At 47.5% G+C, this 18,824-nt stretch overlaps 1 long non-coding RNA gene across 1 annotated transcript; it reads right to left on the bottom strand.

Annotated features, from left to right (window-relative positions):
- Nucleotides 1-11,590: 11,590 nt before the first annotated feature.
- On the bottom strand, nt 11,591-14,042 carry LOC106006270. Its single transcript, XR_001180245.2, has 3 exons — nt 13,838-14,042; nt 13,489-13,728; nt 11,591-12,604 (listed from the first exon to the last, which is right to left on the bottom strand). It is a non-coding gene; the product is annotated as an uncharacterized LOC106006270 (long non-coding RNA).
- Between the last annotated feature and the right edge of the window lie 4,782 nt (nt 14,043-18,824).

Here is an 18,824-nt window from a genome sequence, read left to right as displayed (position 1 = left end):
AAAGACTCAAAGTAAAAGAATCAAGGACTCAACTTGAGAAATTAGGAAAAATGAGTAAAAGGAGAGAGAAAAATAAGATGAAAGTGAACATTAATGAGATGGGAAAAACATACTAAGAGAATAAATAAAATTGTTTGAAAAGAAAAAAGATCCGTTGGAAGAGACAAATAAAATGAGAGAAATCTTAACTAAAGGTAAGTCTGAAGAAAGCAAGCTCAGCGGGGAGCCTCCTTCTCCCTCTCCTTCTACCTGCTGCTCCCCCTGCTTGTGCTCTCTCTCTCTGTCTCTCTAGCAAATAAATAAAATCTTTTTTAAAAAATCAATGTCAGGCAAGAGAAGGAAAAAGAGACAGAACTGTTCTAGATTCAAAAACCTGGGTGGTTCAGTGGGTTATGCCTCTGTCTTTGACTCAGGTCATGATCTCAGGGTCCTGGGATCAAGTCCTGCATCAGGCTCTCTGCTCAGCGGGGAGCCTGCTTCCTCCCTCTCTCTCTGCCTACCTCTCTGCCTACTTGTGATCTCTGTCTGTCAAATAAATGAATAAAATCTTTAAAAAAAAATAAATAAATATTGGGGCACTGGTTGGCTCAGTCAGTTAAGTCAGGTTTCAGCTTGGGTCATGATCTCAGGGGTGTGAGATCAAGCCCCAAGTTGGGCTCTATGCTCAGCATGGAGTCTGCTTCAGATTCTCTCCTTCTCCCTATGCCCCTCCCCCTCCCTAAAATAAATGAATAAATATTTTTAAAAATTTAAAGAAATATGACAACCAAATGCATTGGAAGCTTCTTGATTAGATTCTGGAGTTGAAAAAAAAAAAAAAAGCAGCTATAAAGACGTTATTGGACCAAGAAATCTGAATACAGACCATGTGCTATTATTGTATCCAGTTCCTGCTGGATGGATAGTGGAATTTTCTTGCTGGGATAATGGGATTTTGTTTACCTAGAAAAATGTCTTAACTCTTAGGAGATATATTTTTTTTTAAAACATGCTAAGGCATAGTGTTTCATGTTCATAGTTGAGCAAAAAAAAATTTAAATGTAGGGTGTGTGTGTGTGTGTGTGTGTGTGTGTGTGTGAGCAGGGGCCACTCTGAGTGATGCGGAATAATGGATTTCGCACAGTGTGGGTGCTGGGGGGACAGACTGTGCAAGGCCTCTATACCTGTTGGTGGCTGGAGAGATGGCAGTGACGTGCATGAGGGCAAGGACACAGTAGACCCCACATCTGTCTCTCACCCTCTTCAGCCTCAATGACGCAGGTGACCGGCGGGCGAGCTGGTGTCCTTTGCCATGCTGCACACCTACCTGATCCCAGTACTCAGACTAGTCAAAGGAGAAGGCCTGGCAGGAACCAGGGAGGCTACAAGCCCAGAGTGCCCAGAATGGACAAGGTACGTTAACAGAGCAGCGACAGCCACGTGCCAGCTCCAGCAAGAGCCTGAGGCCTTCCTGCAAACCTCAGAGCATAAAAAATGGCCACTCCTTCTAAATCTTGAGCAAATGGATTCTGTGGCCAACCCGACTTGGAACCACACAGGGGAGAGAATTCTAGGAAACCTGGTCCAGCTAAGTTGACACAGAACAAAGTAGAACATGAGTGTGTGTGTGTGTGTGTGAGAGAGAGAGTGCGCACAAATGTGACAAAATGTTAACAATTGGTGAATCTAGGTGAAGAGTGCCCAACTTTTCCATAGATTAAAAATTTTTTTAAGAAGATTTTATTTATTTGACAGAGCACAAGCAGGAGGACCTGCAGGCAGAGGGAGAAGCGGGCTCCCTGATAAACAGGGAGCCCAGTGTGGGGCCAATCCCAGGATGATGGGATCATGACTTGAGCCAAAGGCAGATGGCTTCTTTTTTTTTTTCCCCCAAATGCAGGTGTTTAACCAACTGAGCAACCCAGGAGTCCCGAGAGTTGAAATTTTTAATAAAAATTAGAGGTAGGAAAAGGCACCAGGCCCTGATGGTTTTGCAACAGTTTTATCTAGCCTTTAAAGATCAGATTATTCTTGGGTTCTGGGTCACTCAGTTGGTTAGGCAACTGCCTTTGGCTCAGATCATGATCCTGGAGTCCCCGGATCAAGTCCCGCATCAGGCTCCCAGCTCCATGGGGAGTGGGCTTCTCCCTCTGACCTTCTCCCCTCTCGTGCTCTCTTTCACTATCTCTATCTCAAATAAATAAGTAAAATCTTTAAAGATCAGATTATTCTTAGGTTATATAAACTATTCTAGACCTCAGGGAAAATATGGAGAGTTCATAACCCATTTTACTAACATTACCTTAGTACTAAAACCCCACTAAAAAAAAAAAAAGAGGGGTACCTGGTTGGCTCAGTCAGTTGGGCATCTGCCGTTGGCTCCGGTCTTGATCTCAGGGTCCTGGGATTGAACCCTGTATCTGGCTCCCTGCTCAGCAGGGAGTCTCCTTCTCCCTCTCCATTTTCCTCTGCCCCTCTCCCCTGCTCCTGCTCTCTCTCTCTTACTTTAAATAAATACAATCTTTAGAAAACAAACAAAAAAAGAAGCAGAAGAAAAGAAAATTGTAGATCATTTCCACTTTGGGGTCCCAACCCCCACCCTCGAGAATAAGAGGTCTCATCACTAGGAACATAGTCCATGTATTACATAAATAAAGAGGAGAAAACACAAATAACTTTCTAAGCAGAAAAACATGTTATTTAAACATTGCCTCAGCTCCTGTACCATGCTGTACACACTGGAAAGGCTATAATGGTCTGTACAGTGAAGCTTCTGCCCTTTGGGAAAATTGTGGGATTCCTGTAGTTGAGAGTTCAATCAACCAGAGAAAGATAAGAGAGAGACCACAACTGGGTTCTACATTGAAAACAATGACATTCCAGGGGCGCCTGGGTGGCTCAGTGGGTTAAGCCGCTGCCTTCGGCTCAGGTCATGATCTCAGGGTCCTGGGATCGAGTTCTGCATCGGGCTCTCTGCTCAGCGGGGAGCCTGCTTCCTCCTCTCTCTCTCTCTCTGCCTGCCTCTCTGCCTACTTGTGATCTCTGTCAAATAAAATAAATAAAATCTTTAAAAAAAAAAAAAAACAATGACATTCCAAATGGCAAGAAGAGTAAGGGTGAAGGAGAACCCAGGGCTGAGACGTAGGAGCTAGAAATGAAATTTGAGCTCCTAGCCCTTTACACATAGGAAAACGGAGGTCCCCAGAAGTAAGTTCATAGAATGCGCATCCAACCAGGTCAGCATGGACTTCAGGCACTGGTTCCACAGATCCAGAAAGCAAAAGCCAAGCAAAGAGTATTTTTCCTTTTATTAAAAAAGTATTTTATTTATTTATTTGACAGAGAGAAAGAGATCACAAGTAGACAGAGGCAGGCAGAGAGAGAGAGAGAAGCAGGCTCCCCGCTGAGCAGAGAGCCCGATGTGGGGCTTGATCCGAGGATCCCGAGATCATGACCCCAGCGGAAGGCAGAGGCTTAACCCACTGAGCCACCCAGGCGCCCCAAAGAGTATTTTTCTAAAACTATGCTGACCCTACCACCTGCAGGTGGATGGGAGGAACAGCAGGGCCCAGAGGGCCAGGAGTAGGGTAGTGGGATTGGTACTTTTCCTCTTGCCTCAGGACCGGGTTTTATTTAAATGTTTGATATTTTGCTCATCATGGAATTTGGGGCATTAATTTTTAATTTAAAATACTTTATTAGGGATGCCTGGGTGGCTCAGTTGGTTAAGTGTCTGGCTCTTTGTTTTGGTTTAGGTCATGATCTCAAGGTCGTGAACTCAAGCCCACATCAGGCCTCTGTGCTCAGCAGGGAGTCTGCTAGAGGACTCTCTCCCTCTCCCTCCCCCCACTTACCTCTCTATCTAAAATAAATAAATATTTCTTTCTTTTTTTTTTTTTAAAGATTTTATTTATTTATTTGACAGAGAGAGATCACAAGCAGGCAGAGAGAGAGGGGGAAGCAGGCTCCCCGCTGAGCAGAGAGCCCAATGTGGGGCTCGATCCCAGGACCCTGAGATCATGACCTGAGCTGAAGGCAGAGGCTTAACCCACTGAGCCACCCAGGTGCCCCCAAATCTTTCTTTTTTAAAAGACTTTATTTATTTGACAGAGAGAGAGACAGTGAGAGAGGGAACATAAGCAGTGGGAGAAGGAGAAGTAGGCTTCCTGTCAAGCAGAGAACCCGATGTGGGGCTCAATCCCAGGACCCTGGGCTCATGACCTGAGCTGAAGGAAGCCACTTAATGACTGAGCCACCCAGGCACTCTAAAATAAATAAATCTTAAAATAATGAAATCTTAGGGAAACCTGGGTGGCTCATTGAAGTGACTGCCTTCAGCTTACGTCATGACCCTGGGGTCCTGGGATCCTCTAGCTCCCTGCTCACCAGGGAGCCTGCTTCTCCCACTGCCTGCTCTGCCTGCCACTCCCCTGCTTGGGCTCGCTCTCTCTCTGTCTCTCTGACAAATAAATAAAATATTTTTTAAAAAATAAATAAATAGATGGGACGCCTGGGTGGCTCAGTTGGTTAAGCAGCTGCCTTCGGCTCAGGTCATGATCCCAGCGTCCTGGGATCGAGTCCCACATCGGGCTCCTTGCTCCGCAGGGAGCCTGCTTCTCCCTCTGACTCTGCCTTCCACTCTCTCTGCCTGTGCTCGCTCTCACTCTCTCTCTCTTACAAATAAATAAATAAAATCTTTAAAAAAAATAAATAAATAAATAAATAAATAGAAATAAAATCTTTAAAAAATACTTCATTAAACTATTATTTATGTTGATTACTGAGATTTTTGGCATCTCCCCCCCACCCTTAAATTTTTGCACCCTAGAATAATACCTCACTTGTTTCCCATTCCCATTACCTTATACTCCTAAAACCTGGAATCTTTATTCCTGTTCTCATTCCCTCCCCCAACCCAGCACTGGCATCTCATCAAAGATTCTCATTTCTTTTGTAAGAACACAGGTAAAACCCCTCCCACCCTGCTTCTCTTCCTCCCTTCCTTCCTTTTTCTATCCTAGCTTCTCTAAGCCAAATGCTGTGTTAAGTAGACAGAGGGTCTCTGCCCTTAGGCAGTTATCAAGTAAAGAGGCATCCAGAAGGGGCCCCTGGGTGGCTCAGTAGGTTAAGCCTCTGCCTTCGGCTTGGGTCGTGATCCCAGGGTCCTGGATTCAAGCCCCGCATCAGGCTCTCTGCTCGGCTCTCCCTCTCTCTCTGCCTACTTGTGATCTCTGTCTGTCAAATGGATAAATAAAATCTTTAAAAAAAAAAAAAAAAGAGGCATCCAGAAAATGCAGTGAAGTGTTACAAGAGATTTAAATGGCCAAGAGAAAAAGGATTGCATCTAGGATCACGGGAAGAAGAGTCTAGATGGGTTCCGTCCTATTTCTCATCCAAACCAGCTGCTTCACCTATCTCTGAAGCACAAATAACAAGTTATTAAGCACTTCTATGTGCCCAGCAATAGTCTACAAGCATTAGCTCATCAGATCAAGGGTACCTTGTGGTGAGAGGTACCACTTTTATCTTCATGTTCAATTGAGGAAACCAAGGCTCAGAGATGAATAGTCTTTACTTGAGGTTCCACAACAGGTATGTGGGAGAACACTGATTCCGTCTGAGGTCTGCCTGACTCAGAGCTGATTCTTGTAATCATTATTTGTCGTCCTTGTCATTCAGCAAAATTGGTGCATGCCTGCTATGTGATAGAAACTGTTTTAGGGGTGGGAAATCCAGTATTGAAGAAAATGGTTAAAAATTCCTGCCCCTGTGTGGTGTTCACTCTGATGAGGAGGACGGGCGATAACAGTGTAATAAACAGGATAATTTCACATAATAAAAAGTGTCATGAAAAACGAAAGCAGGGTGGAGGGATAAAGAATCTGTGTTGCCAGGCAGCCTCTCCGAAGTCGGAGCATTTGAGATGAGACTTGAATCTAAGGAATCTACCGTGTGGATATTGGGAGACGGAAACAGGAAGTGCAAAGGTCCTGGGGTCGGGTTAACTTAGGCGCATTTATGAAACAGACCAATTGGTGTGGCTGGAACATAGCAAACAAGGAAGAGCAAGGGAGGCTCTAAGGTGTGGGGCCATGTCACACACTTGGCTGTGATAAAGAGCTTGGATTTTAGTTCCAAGAGCAATGGAAAGCCGTTGGAGGGATGTCAGCAGGAAAGTGATAAGATGTAATTCATGTTTTTGTTATCTTTTTTGTTTATTTGAGAGAGAGAGAGAGCATGAGAGGGGGGTGGGTCAGAGGGAAAAGCAGACTCCCTGCTGAGCAGGGAGCCCCATGCAGGACTCAATCCTGGGACTCCAGGATCATAACCTGAGCCAAAGGCAGTCGATTAACCAACTGAGCCACCTAGGTGCCCCGTAATTCATGGTTTTTAAAGGATCAGTCGCCTGGGGGCCTCAATCATTAAGCATCTGCCTTTGGCTCAGGTGATGATCCCAGGGTCCTGGGATCAAGCCCTGCATTGGGCCCCTTGCTCGGCAGGAAACCTGCTTCTCTCTCTCCCACTCCCCCTGCTCATGTTCCCTCTCTCTCTGTCAAATAAATAAATAAAATTGTTAAAATTAATTAATTAATTAATTAATGTATGTGTGTATGTATTGAATCAACATTAATTCCACCGAAGTTGCTAACTGTATTGTTATGTAGGAGAATATCCCTGAGCTTAGGAAAAACACACTGGAGTGTTTAGGTATAAAGAACCATGATGGGTAGAGTTTATGTTTAAATAATTCAGGACAAGTTCTATACATACACATGCATGTGTGAATGTTATCACAAATAACACACATACATGTGTAATCCCCTGTTATGTGTTTATATCTATACATTCTTACAATATGCATGCAAATGAGTGTGTATATATGGGTGCATATGAAACTATAGTTTTATCTGACAAAGGGTGTACAAGTGTGCCATTTCTACTCTTTTCATTCTTGCAAATTTTCTGAAAGCTTGAAATTATTTCCAAAAAAAAGTTTTCAAAAAACTGCTCTAGTCTCCTATATGACGAGTGGACTGGGCATTGGGGTGAGGGGTGGTGGTGACTGAGACGGAAGGTCTGGGGGAGGAGTGGGACCCCTGGACCCCTCCGTGTCCTCCCTTTCCCCAGGCCCTGGAGAAGTGGGATTTCCCTCCACAACCGCGTCCCAGTCACCGCCAGGGGGCAGTAGCGTCCTTCCTGACTGACGAGGCCGCCTGAAACCTGGGCCGGAACCTGTGTTTCTGGGGACCGCTGCGGAGCTGTTGTTGCCTGGGTGGCCTCCAAGTCACCGGGACACTGTGCTCCGTGCAGAACAATCTCGTAGGATGGGGATGAAAGGAAATTAAAACCTAAAGCCCTGGAATTCGAAAGTCATGATCCAGCCCTTAACACTCAAGATGGGGGCCAGGCTCCTTAAGGTGGCCTCAAGGTCTCGCTGCTGGCATTCTCCACCTCACCTCAGGGAAGATAGGGGCTCCCTGGAGGTTACCCTCTGCACAGGTGGTGTTTCTGCAGCCTGACCCTCTCGCCTGTGGGCATCTGACACACCCCTCAGGAGTCACTCCAGGACCCTTTCTTTTTTTTTTTAATAAAATTTTTTTTCTTTTAAAATTTTATTTATTTACTTGACAGACAGAGATCACAAGTAGGCAGAGAGGCAGGCAGAGAGAGAGGGGGATGCAGGCTCCCCGCTGAGCAGGGAGCCCAATGCAGGGCTCCATCCTAGAACCCTGGATCATGACCTGAGCTGAAGGCAGAGGCTTAATCCACTGAGCCACCCAGGCGCCCCTCCAGGACCCTTTCTTGACCCAAAATATAGGTCAGACCAGCCACCTCTACATCTCCCATCATACTCCTTTCTCCATAAATTACATTAGCCAATATACCTGATTCTTCAGCTCATCTGTGACTCTGAGAGGCAAGGGAGTGCCAGGCATGGGCTCTAAGAATACTTGTTGGATGAATAAAAAGTCAAGTGAGTGAGTGAATCTAATTTGGGAAAAGATAGTATCTCCGTTCATCCACGTAGGGTTTTGAAGTCAGAGACCTGGATTCAAGTACAGACAATGCCACTTATGAGCTGTGTGACCTTGGCAACTGTCTTAACCTCTCTGAGCCTCCGTCTTGTCTTCTAATTATCATGGTTACTATACAGTTTCAGTGATAGGATGCATGTCAGACCCTTAGCTTACAATCTGCACATAGTATATGTTCAATAAAATGAGGATTTGTTTGTGTGTGTGTGGTTTAAAAATGTAAGGGTGTGTGTGTGTGTGTGTATACAACTGTATCTGCTTGTGTAGGCCGTATAATAAACTGTTTGCTGGGCGCCTGGGTGGCTCAGTGGGTTAAGCCGCTGCCTTCAGCTCAGGTCATGATCTCAGGGTGCTGGGATCGAGTCCCGCATCGGGCTCTCTGCTCAGCAGGGAGCCTGCTTCCCTCTCTCTCTCTCCGCCTGCCTCTCTGTCTACTTGTGATTTCTCTCTGTCAAATAAATAAATAAAATCTTAAAAAAAAAAAATAAAATAAACTGTTTGCTAATGACAGGGAGTGAAATTGGGAGAATAAGGTAAAATTTCCGTTTTGTGCTTTATATACTTCTGTAGTTAAATGTCTTACATTAAGTGTGTTTCATAATCACACAGCCTGTAAATGAAAAACGAAATCCAATATCACAGGAAAGAATGCCCAACATCATTAGTCATAAGGGAAATGCAAAAACCCAAAACCACCATGAGATACCACCACTCACCAGTTGAGAGGCTAAAATCAAAAGGCTTGGGGTGCCTGGTGGCTCAGTCAGTTAAGTGTCTACCTTCAGCTCAGGTCATGATCCCAGAGTCCGGGGAACAAGCCCTGAGTCGGGGGTCCCTGCTCAGTGAAGAGTCTGCTTCTCCCTCTGCCCTCTGCCTCTCCCCCAACTCGTGTTCGCTCATGCACATGGCTTTTCTCTCTCAATATATATAAAATCTTTAAAAAAATAAAATCAAAAGCTTTAACAATACCAAATGTTGGGAGGAAGTTCGAGCAACCGGAACTCTCTTACAGTGCTGGTGGGGGTATGAAATGGGACAACTATTCTGAAAAAAATGTTTGGCAGTTTCTAGTAATAAGCATACTTCCCCTATAACCAGAAATTCCACTCTTAGCTATGACTCAGGCACCAGGAAGAAAGAGAATGTGAGTCTGCGGAAAGACTATACATAAACGTTTCTAACATCTTTATTTATGATAGCCAAAACCTGGGTGTAGCCCAAATGTCCATCAACAGGAGCATGTGATAAACACTTTATGGCGTGTCCACACAGCGGGATACTACACAGCAGAAAACGGGGATGAACGGCAGCTATAGGGGACAATACGGGGTAATCTCAGAAACGTGATGTTAAGCCAAAGAAACCAGGCACAAAAGAAAATGTACCGCATTGCTGTTTAATTCCATTTCTATGAAACTCTAAGACAAACAAAATGGATCTATGGTGGAAGTCAGAACAGCGATCACCTTTGGGGGAGTATGGCCCGACATTAAGAGAACTTCTGGGGTGCTGCAAATGTTTCGTATCTTGATGTGGGTGATAGTTACACACACGCCTATGTACATAAAACTCATCAAGCAAGGGCACTGGGATGGCTCAGTCGGTTAAACACCTGCCTCTTGATTTTGGCACTGGCTGGGACCTTGGGGTCCTGGGATCGAGCCCCGCTGTGGGCCCCACGCTCAGTGGGGAGCTTGCTTGAGAGTCTCTCCTTCTCCCTCTGCCCCTCCCCTCTGCTCACCCACATTCTCTCTTTCTCTCTCTCCTTTCTTTCTCTCAAATAAATAAATGAATCTTAAAAAAAAAAAAACAACAACTCAGCAAGCCATGCATGCTTGCGCACAGCAGCTTTGCTTAGACGTTAAAGCTAAAACAACTCAGACGGTCACGAAGACAGATGTGACGAGCGTGAATGGATGGAGACAATGTGGTACAATTGCACTGCATAGACTAAGGCAGCAATAAAAAGCAGGAAGCTGCTAATACAATCTCAAATTTATGATACTGAGTTTTAAGGGGTGCTGGTGGAGCATGTGACTCTTGATCTCAAGGTTATGAGTTCGAGCCCCACGTTGGTTGTGGAGATTCCTTAAAAAGAAAATCTTTTAGGGGTGCCTGGGCGGCTCAGTTCTTAAGCATCTGCCTTCAGCTCAGGTCATGATCCCAGGGTCCTGGGATAGAGCCCCACATGGGCCTCCCTGCTTGGCAGGAAGCCTGCTTCTCCCTCTCCCACTCCCCCTGCTTATGTTCCCTCTCTCGCTGTGTCTCTCTCTGTCAAATAAATAAATAAGACCTTTAAAAAAATTTTTTAATAAAATCTTTAAAATTATGATATGGGTTAAAAAAAGTCAGACAAGGGGCGCCTGGGTGGCTCAGTGGGTTAAAGCCTCTGCCTTCAGCTCAGGTCATGATCCCAGATCGAGCTCCACATCAGGCTCTCTGCTCAGCAGGGAGCCTGCTTCCTCCTCTCTCTCTCTCTCTGCCCGCCTCTCTGCCTAATTGTGATCTCTGTCAAATAAATAAATAAAATCTTAAAAAAAAAAAAAAGTGAGACAGACAAAAAAGTATAGTGTATATTCCATTTATATAAAATTCTAGAAAATGTAAACTCCTCTATAGCGATGGGAATCAAATCAGTGGCTGCCTCCAAATGAGGTGGGTAGGAGAAAGGAAGGAGAATTACAAAGGGCCAGGAGGAAACCCTGGGGGATTATGGGTTTGTCTCTTACCTTTATTGTGGTGCTGGTTCTACAGACTTATTCATATGCCCCAAATCATCAAATTGACACTTTATTTATTTTTATTTCTTATACCATTTAAAAAAATTTTTTTATTTATTTATTTGACTGAAAGAGATCACAAGTAGGCAGAGAGGCAGGCAGAGAGAGAGAGAGGAGGAAGCAGGCTCCCTGCTGAGCAGAGAGCCCGATGCGGGACTCGATCCCAGGACCCTGAGATCATGACCTGAGCTGAAGGCAGCGGCTTAACCCACTGAGCCACCCAGGCACCCTTTTTTATACCATTAAAAAAAAAAGATTTTATTCATTTGAGAGAGAGAGAACATGAGCAGAGGGAGAAGGGAGAAGCAGGCTCCTCTATGGAGCAGGGAGCCCAATGCAGGGCTTGATCCCAGGACCCTGAGATCATGATCTGATACGAAGGCAGACGCTTAACAGACTGAGCCACCCAGGTGCCCCAAATCTACACCTTATTTATTTATTTATTTATTTATTTAAAGATTTTATTTATTTATTTGTCAGAGAGAGAGTGAATGAGAGCGAGCACAGGCAGACAGAGTGGAAGGAAGAGTCAGAGGGAGAAGCAGGCTCCCTGCGGAGCAAGGAGCCCGATGTGGGACTCGATCCCAGGACGCTGGGATCATGACCTGAGCCGAAGGCAGCCGCTTAACCAACTGAGCCACCCAGGTGTCCCGACACCTTATTTATTTTTTAAGAGATTTTATTTATTTATTTGACAGAGATCACAAGTAGGCAGAAAGGCAGGCAGAGAGAGGGGGAGGGAGGCCCCCCCTACTGAGCAGAGAGCCCTATCCAGGGTTCGATCCCAGATCCCTGGGATCATGACCTGAGCCAAAGGCAGAGGCTTAAACCTGCTGAGCCACTCAGGCACCCCACAAATCTACACTTTAAATTTGTGCAGTTTACTATATGTCAATTATACTTCAATAAAGCAGCAAAAGCATTGTTTTGCAAAAGCATTAAAAAAAACCTCATTGTGCATTTGATATATGTAAATTAGGCTTCAACAAATAAAAGAAAGAAACTGTTTTCCTGACCCTGTTACCCCGCTCAGTACTTCCAGCCTCTTCCCCTGTGCCCCACAGGGTCCTTTCTTCTCACCTGGGGCATCCCTAAGAGAAAGTCTACCAATCAGCGCTCTGCAGCTCAGCAGGCACACCTGCGACCCAAGGCTTCTTTACAACAACCCTATTCCAGCTCTTACAGCCCAGCTCAAGCACCTGTCTTCCTAGAAAGCCACCTTGCTTCCTGCTACACCTTCCCAGCTCTGGGATCCCGGGATCCTTGGCTCAAACCTCTATCCCAGCATCTTCCACTATCCGTATAGACCCACCTGTCTTCCACACTCGATGCTGACAGTCGTCATGAGAACAGCTACTGTTTAATGGCCCGGGGCCAAGAGCTGTGCTTGGTCAATTTCATTGCCTCTCTACATCACCTAGGAGGATGGGGATTATTAGCTCTCTTTTGCAAAAGCTCAGACCCAGGATGGGGACTGCCAGTGGGACCTAGTCCCCAGGGCCATAGGAAGATTAAGGAACTTTCAAACGCCACTCCTGCTCGCCTTGAGGGCAACCGGGGCCTTTTCTGGTGGGCAGAGAGGTAGGATTTAGCCGCTTTGGAGCTCTTCAGAGTTGCAGGAAGATATCTTACAGGTAGAAAGGCAAAAGGAATTTTAGGTAAAAGGAATTGCCTTCAAGTTTCCAGGGCAGGAAGACGTGGAGAAAGCAGACAGCGTGGGTAGAGGACAGGCTCGAGAAAGGTCTCTGCTCCGGGTTTTTATTCTTTTTAAACAGCTCCACATCTGCAGACTGGGCCCTTGGCACAGAGCTGGAGAGGGAAGATGCCTGATTAGCAGGTTCAGAGACCTTGGTTCTGGATTTGCCAGTAACTAGTTGGGGAGCCATGAAAACGTCAGTGTGTCCATTTCCTGTCTGTCCTGTATGGGTTTAGGGCTTTGCAGTGAAGAAAACCCAGGGCTGAAAAACTGGCTTCCTGACTTCCCACACATGTGACTGACCTCACCTCTCTGAGCTTGTGTTTCCTTATCTGCAAAATGGGATAATAATAGTGCGACCCTCTTGGGACCATTAGGAAGATAACACATCCAAGGGCCTGGCTGTGTGCCCAGCACGTGCCATGCCCATGTCCTTACCATCTTATGCCTAGATGATGGATAAGAACATTAGCTGCGTATCTCAGAACCACTTCGAACATTAGAGAGATATCTGCAGTAGGCACAATCCTCTCCACAAGGGAACGGGGCAGCAGAGGGGTCTCAGCCCTGGGTTTTGGGGTGCAGGGCGGGTTCTGCTGGGTAGAACTGGCCAGCTCAGCAGAATGCATAGCATCCCTGACTTTCAGGCACCAGATGCCAGCAGCATCCTCTCCCCCACCCCACAGACAGCCCGCATGGTGATAATTAAGAACAGCCCCCTATGCACATTTCCAAATGCCCCCCTGGAAGGAAGTACCAGCCCTGCAACTGCCTCCTTGCTTGGGGCTCCCTGCCCACATGTGCAGGTCAAACCTTCTCTGAGGGCGTCTGGTGGGCTGGGTGACAGGAGTTGATCCAGACCCTGCTGCACTTGCTAAGCCAGCTGGGGCCCTGGGGTGAGACTGTCCCAGACTGTTGTCACTGACTTGGCCACTTTTCATGGAGGCACCATATAGGGGGTACCGTCCTTGCAAGTTCCCTGCTCCTGGGACCCTACCTGGTCCTCGTGGTCCTCACACAGTGGCCCGTGCCCACCCTGATGCCCAGCTGTGGACTCTCCCCACGGCATCGCTCTCCTTCCTCTTGGGGCTCCCCCCCTTCCTCTTGGGGCTCTTCTTTGTTCCTTCCCGTGCCATGGCTTCTGTCCTCCCGGTGGGACGCACCCCCAAGGGTGTGGGAACCAGGTCTCCGTCACCCTGGGACATGCAGGCACTCCGAATCCAGAATTGTTCTCATTCTGTTCAGAAGGACCAGAGGACAGAAAGCAGTAAGACTTAAGGGAGAGAGGAAGAAGGGCCGGCTGCGGTGGACGTGGCTCCACCTCCGGAGGCCCGGCCCAGCCTTACCGCAGGCTTAGTCACACGGAGAGCTGGGTAGAGCCAGCCAGCGCTGCCATCCGGGCCAGAGTCTGAGTCACCAGCTGGTGAGGGGCAGCTGCAGCCCAGCGGGAAACCACGCCTGGCATGGAAGTGGCACACGCGGGTTGGTGAGGCCCGAAACCCCTCCTGGCGGGCCCTGGAGGAACTAGGAGTGACTAGCAACACTGGCTGGGTGAAAACATCTCTTCGGGACTTGCCAGGAAGGCAGGAACCCAGCGAGGCTTGAGGTTTCTGCTTTTGCAGGGGGGCGGGGGCGGGGGTGGTCTCGCACTCTGGAGGGTGGGGTGAGGTGAGAGGGAAGGCTTGTGTGTAAATCACCACGATGCGCAGGGTTCTTGACAAGGGACTTATGTACGACAGGCCCAAGGCCAGGCCCAGGGGAACGAGGGCCTGCTACAATCATTTCAACCGGACGACTTGTCACCATGTATCAAAACCTCCAAAGACGCTTTATACCAGCCATTCTACTTCTAGAAACGGATCCTTGTAAAATAATTGAGAATATAAGCGTCCGGTCCCAGGCAAAGAGTTTAATGGATCAGTCACACAATGGAATATAACACAGCCGTGAAAAAAGAATCAGTAAAAGTAAAAATTCATGGAAAGATATTCATAGCCTATTGCTAAGTGAGAATTGAAAATGGGTGAGCAGACAGCGGGCATAGCGGAGAACTCCCTCTTGTGTTTGAAAACTAGATGATCACACGAGTTTGGGTCTGGGAGAATGGGGTGTGTGGCAGTAGGTTGCGAGGCTCTGTGGACGGCTCTTACCTTCACCTCTTCCTTGCCGTGTGACCTTGGATGGGTCACTAACCTCATTGAGCCTCAGTTTTCTCTCCTGTACTATGAATGTCCCTGCAAAGGGCCTCTTTCACAGGGCTCTGGTGAAGATGGATTAAGGCAGAGGATGTAAAGCCCATAGCTGAGAACGGCAACATTGTTTCTATTTTTTTTCCCTACCTGTTTGCTGGTACCATGATACTCCCTCATCTGACTTTGGTGCTGTCGGGCCAATGTGGAATCACGACCTGGGGAGGTGGTGATCATCCCTTTCCTGGAGGTATGCAAGCAGAGTCTCTGAAAGGCAGGGACCCTGTAGAACAGACTTTGTTGTCAGATGGGGAGTGAGGTAGGTATGGCCACCACAGGCATGAGCATTGGCAGGTCTAGTCCCAGGGATCAGGTGGGTGTCCCGAGCACATTCCTCTCCGGTGCCCCGGGGGGAGCGTTCTGCACATCACTCAAGCTCCCGAGATGTTGACGCTAGGGATGTCCTATTGAATGAAGACAATCCTGTCATCAGAGAGGAAGATCTATTTCAACAGATAACTGCAGGCAAAATACAGTAATAACGCACGTGCGGGTTGCGATGAAGGGGGGATAGAGGGCACTGGGAGAAGGGGTGGGCAGAAAAGGCCTCTCTGACAAAAGGTCACTTTAGCCGAGTTCTGGAGGATGGACAGTGCTGGGTGGGTCAAAATCGGGAAAGGGAACCAGCATGTGTAAGCTCGCACGTAGAGGGAGCATGGCTAGTTTGAGGGTAGGAAAGGTCAGTGTGGCTAAAGGGGCTGGGGAAGAGGGACAGAGGGACAGAGAGGAGGCTGGCAGGAGCCTTCAATGCCATGTTTGGGATCTGGGTCTGACTTTGTCCTGAGGACAGTGAGAGCCACAGAAGGCTTGAAGCAGGAGAATGACACGGTCGTATAGAACGACCCAGCTGGCTGTTCAGTGGAGAATAAATGGGAGATAGGAGGTAGGATGCCACTGAAGAACCCTTCACCAAGGCCACCAAGGCGGGGGGCATGGGAAGGCAGTAAGGGGCCTGGAGTTGAGTGTGGTGGTGGAGCTGGCCGCAAGAGGAGCAACAGGGGGGCTGGGCAGCCCGAGCCCAGGTGACAGGTGGAATGGCACTGAGCTGTGTCTCCTTCCGCTACCCTACCCTACGGTTAATAAAGAGGGGAGGTCTAGGCTGGGTGCCAGGGTCCTTCTGCACCAGGGGCCAAGCCAACCAGGCAAACAGCTGGGGACACATGATATTCCTTAAAAACAAAATCCTGATTCATTCACATTCCCCGTTGTTTACCCAAGGTGTTTGTTTTTTTTTCCCTCCTGGGCTATTTCAGGTCTGACAGGTTTGTGGGGAGAGCAGAGCGGGGACTCAGAGCCAGCTGGGAGAGAGAAGGACCAGTGCGACAAGGAAGGGCCCCTCCTTCTCACAAAGCCAGGAAGGGTCCTGGCCTGGGCCTTTACTGGTTGTTCTGGGGCAAATTCCTTCCCTTCTTCTGAGCTACTGTCCAACCTCGGGACCCTTCTGGGTCCCCCCTTTCAAAGTAAAGTATTATTAGTCTTTACTTTTGGGTCCCAGTTTCTAAATGTGCTTTAGGGTGGGGTGGGGCAGGGCGGGGCACCCCTGCAGGGAGACAGTCTGGCAGAAGCCACTTCCTGACAAAGGGTGGTGAATCAGGGGCTGTAGATGGCATTCTCTGCCTGGGAGGGGGCAGGCCCAGCAAGTGGGCATGGGGAGACTACCCTCTTTGCTCCAGATCTGGGCCATTCCTCTTCTTTGTCCACATGCCTGGTGTCTTCCACTGGGCTGTAGGGCCTGGGCCAAGGGAAGGGTGTGGGGGAGCTGGTGAATAGATACATATCTAGAGCCCTAGAAAAAGAGCAGAGACAACCTCCACCGCACACACCCCCCTCCGGCCACACAACATGGCAGTGTTGAGTTCCTTTTTGATTTTTTTAAGATTTTATTTATTTCTTAGAGAAAGAGAGAAATTACAAGCAGGGCAGTGGCAGGGGGGTGTGGGTAGGGTATGGATGGGCAAAGGGGCAGGAGAAGCAGACTCCCCACTAAGCAGGGAACCCGAATAGGGCTTGATCCCTGTTCTCATGACCTGAGCAGAAAGTAGACACTTAACCAACTAAGCCACCCAGGCGCCCTGAGTAATTCTTCCTTATAGAAAGAGCTCTTAAAAACCAACAAGAAAAAAATATATTCTCACACAAAAGCAGGCAGAAGATATGAATAGTAAAAACCCACAAAGAGCCAAGAAATGTACGCAAACATGCTTTAATTTATTCAAAACTAAAAACTGAACAGTAAAACAGCCTCAAGTGTAGGGGTAGGGGTTCCCAGCTTTTCAGAGTTGAGAAATTCTCCTGATGTCTAATTTCCTGAAATTCTTTCCTCTTCCTCATATAGTACTGATGACTATATTCATTTTTCTTTCCTTTAAAAAAATAAGTCATTCTTCCTCCACCCAAAGATCACAACTGGTCTGATTATCAACATAAAGTAGTAAAGAGCTGAGAACTTTTTTTTTTAAGATTTACTTTTTTATGGGGCACCTGGGTGGCTCAATTCGTTGGGCCACATTCTTCAGCTTGGGTCATGATCCCAGAGTCCTGGGATTGAGTCTTGCATCAGGCTCCTGGCTCCGAGGGGAGCCTGTTTCTCCCTCTGACCTTCTCCTCTCTCATGCTCTCTCTCACTCTCTCTCTCAAATAAATAAAAGCTCTAAAAAAAAAAAATTTACTTTTTTATTGGAGAGAGAGCAAGAGTGCGGAGGGAGGGGCAGAGGGAGAGAGAGAATCTCAGGCATGTGGAGCTGGACATGGGGCTTGATCCCACGACCCTGAGATCACGATCTGAGCTGAAAGCAAGAGTCAAACATTTAATGGACTGAGCCACTCAGGCGCCCCAAGAGCTGAGAACTTTTTTTTTTTTCTTTAAGGATTTATTTATTAGAGAGTGTGTCTGTGCACGAGCAAGAGGAGGAGGAGAGGGGGGCGGGGAACAGATTCCCCCTGAGCAGGGAGCCCCACTTGGGGCTCCATCTAAGGACCCTGAGATCATGACCCAAGCTGAAACCTAGAGTTAGTTGCTTAACCAACTGAGCCACTCAGGCTCCCAGAGAGCTGAGAACTTTTAAAGGAGTTTACAATTGTCTCAGAATAAAGTAAAAAAAACCCTGTGTTCCGGACACTCAAGGAGCCTCCCAACCCATCCCACCTGTCCATGGCAAGGACCCTTCTCTCCTCTTCCCTTGGAATAGCCTCCGGGCCGGTAAGGACCCATCTCCCTTGCTTTTGCTCATACTGACACCTTTACCTGGGGTGCCCTCTCTAGCCCTAACTATCCAGCCTTTGAGTAAGGGTTGCTATGCGCATCTGACGGAACATTATCTTTTGAAAATCCTTACAATTAGTAATTCTTCCAATAAAGAAGTCGTGAGGGCTGTCGGATGAGGTAGGGAATGCCGCTGGCGTGATACCTGGCAGGGGGCACGAGGTCCGTGAATGCTGGCTATCCGTGGATCATAATTGAATAGGCTTCCTCTCACCAATCGGGTCTCCAACTGTCATCTCCCAGACTGTCTTCCTAGGTGGCACCCCTACTCCTGTCACTTTAATCCTTCATCCCATTTTATCTTTTTTTTTTTTTTTTAAGATTTTTATTTATTTATTTGACAGACAGATCACAAGTAGGTAGAGAGGCAGGCAGAGAGAGAGGGGGAAGCATGCTGCCTTCTGAGCAGAAAGCCTGATTCGGGGCTTGATCCCAGGACCACGAGATTATGACCTGAGCCTAAGGCAGAGGCTTTAACCCACTGAGCCACCCAGGTGCCCTCATCCTGTTTTATCTTAATGCTTATCCTTTCTGAATCATCTTGTTTACGTACTGCCTTTCTCCCTCCAGCATGAGAACATATCTCCTGCAAGGGCAGGAATCTTGACCACCAGGGACACTGATATAGCCCCAACACCTACAATAGCACCTGACACACAGCCGGAGCTCCATGCATTCATTTATCGTTTTAAAATCAACTTTACTGGGGTGCCTGGGTGGCTCATTAGGTCCAGCGTCTGCCTTCAGCTTGGGTCATGATCCTGAGTCAGACTCCTTGCAAGGAGTCTGACTCTACCCTCTCCCTCTGCCCACCCCCTACTA

Source organism: Mustela putorius, unplaced genomic scaffold, assembly GCF_011764305.1.
Source record: "Mustela putorius furo isolate JIRA1106 unplaced genomic scaffold, ASM1176430v1.1 tig00000596_pilon_pilon_pilon, whole genome shotgun sequence".
In the NCBI taxonomy this organism is placed as follows: domain Eukaryota; kingdom Metazoa; phylum Chordata; class Mammalia; order Carnivora; family Mustelidae; genus Mustela; species Mustela putorius.
The sequence above is the reverse complement of the archived record's forward strand: the minus strand, read 5'-3'. Positions and strand labels throughout refer to the sequence as shown.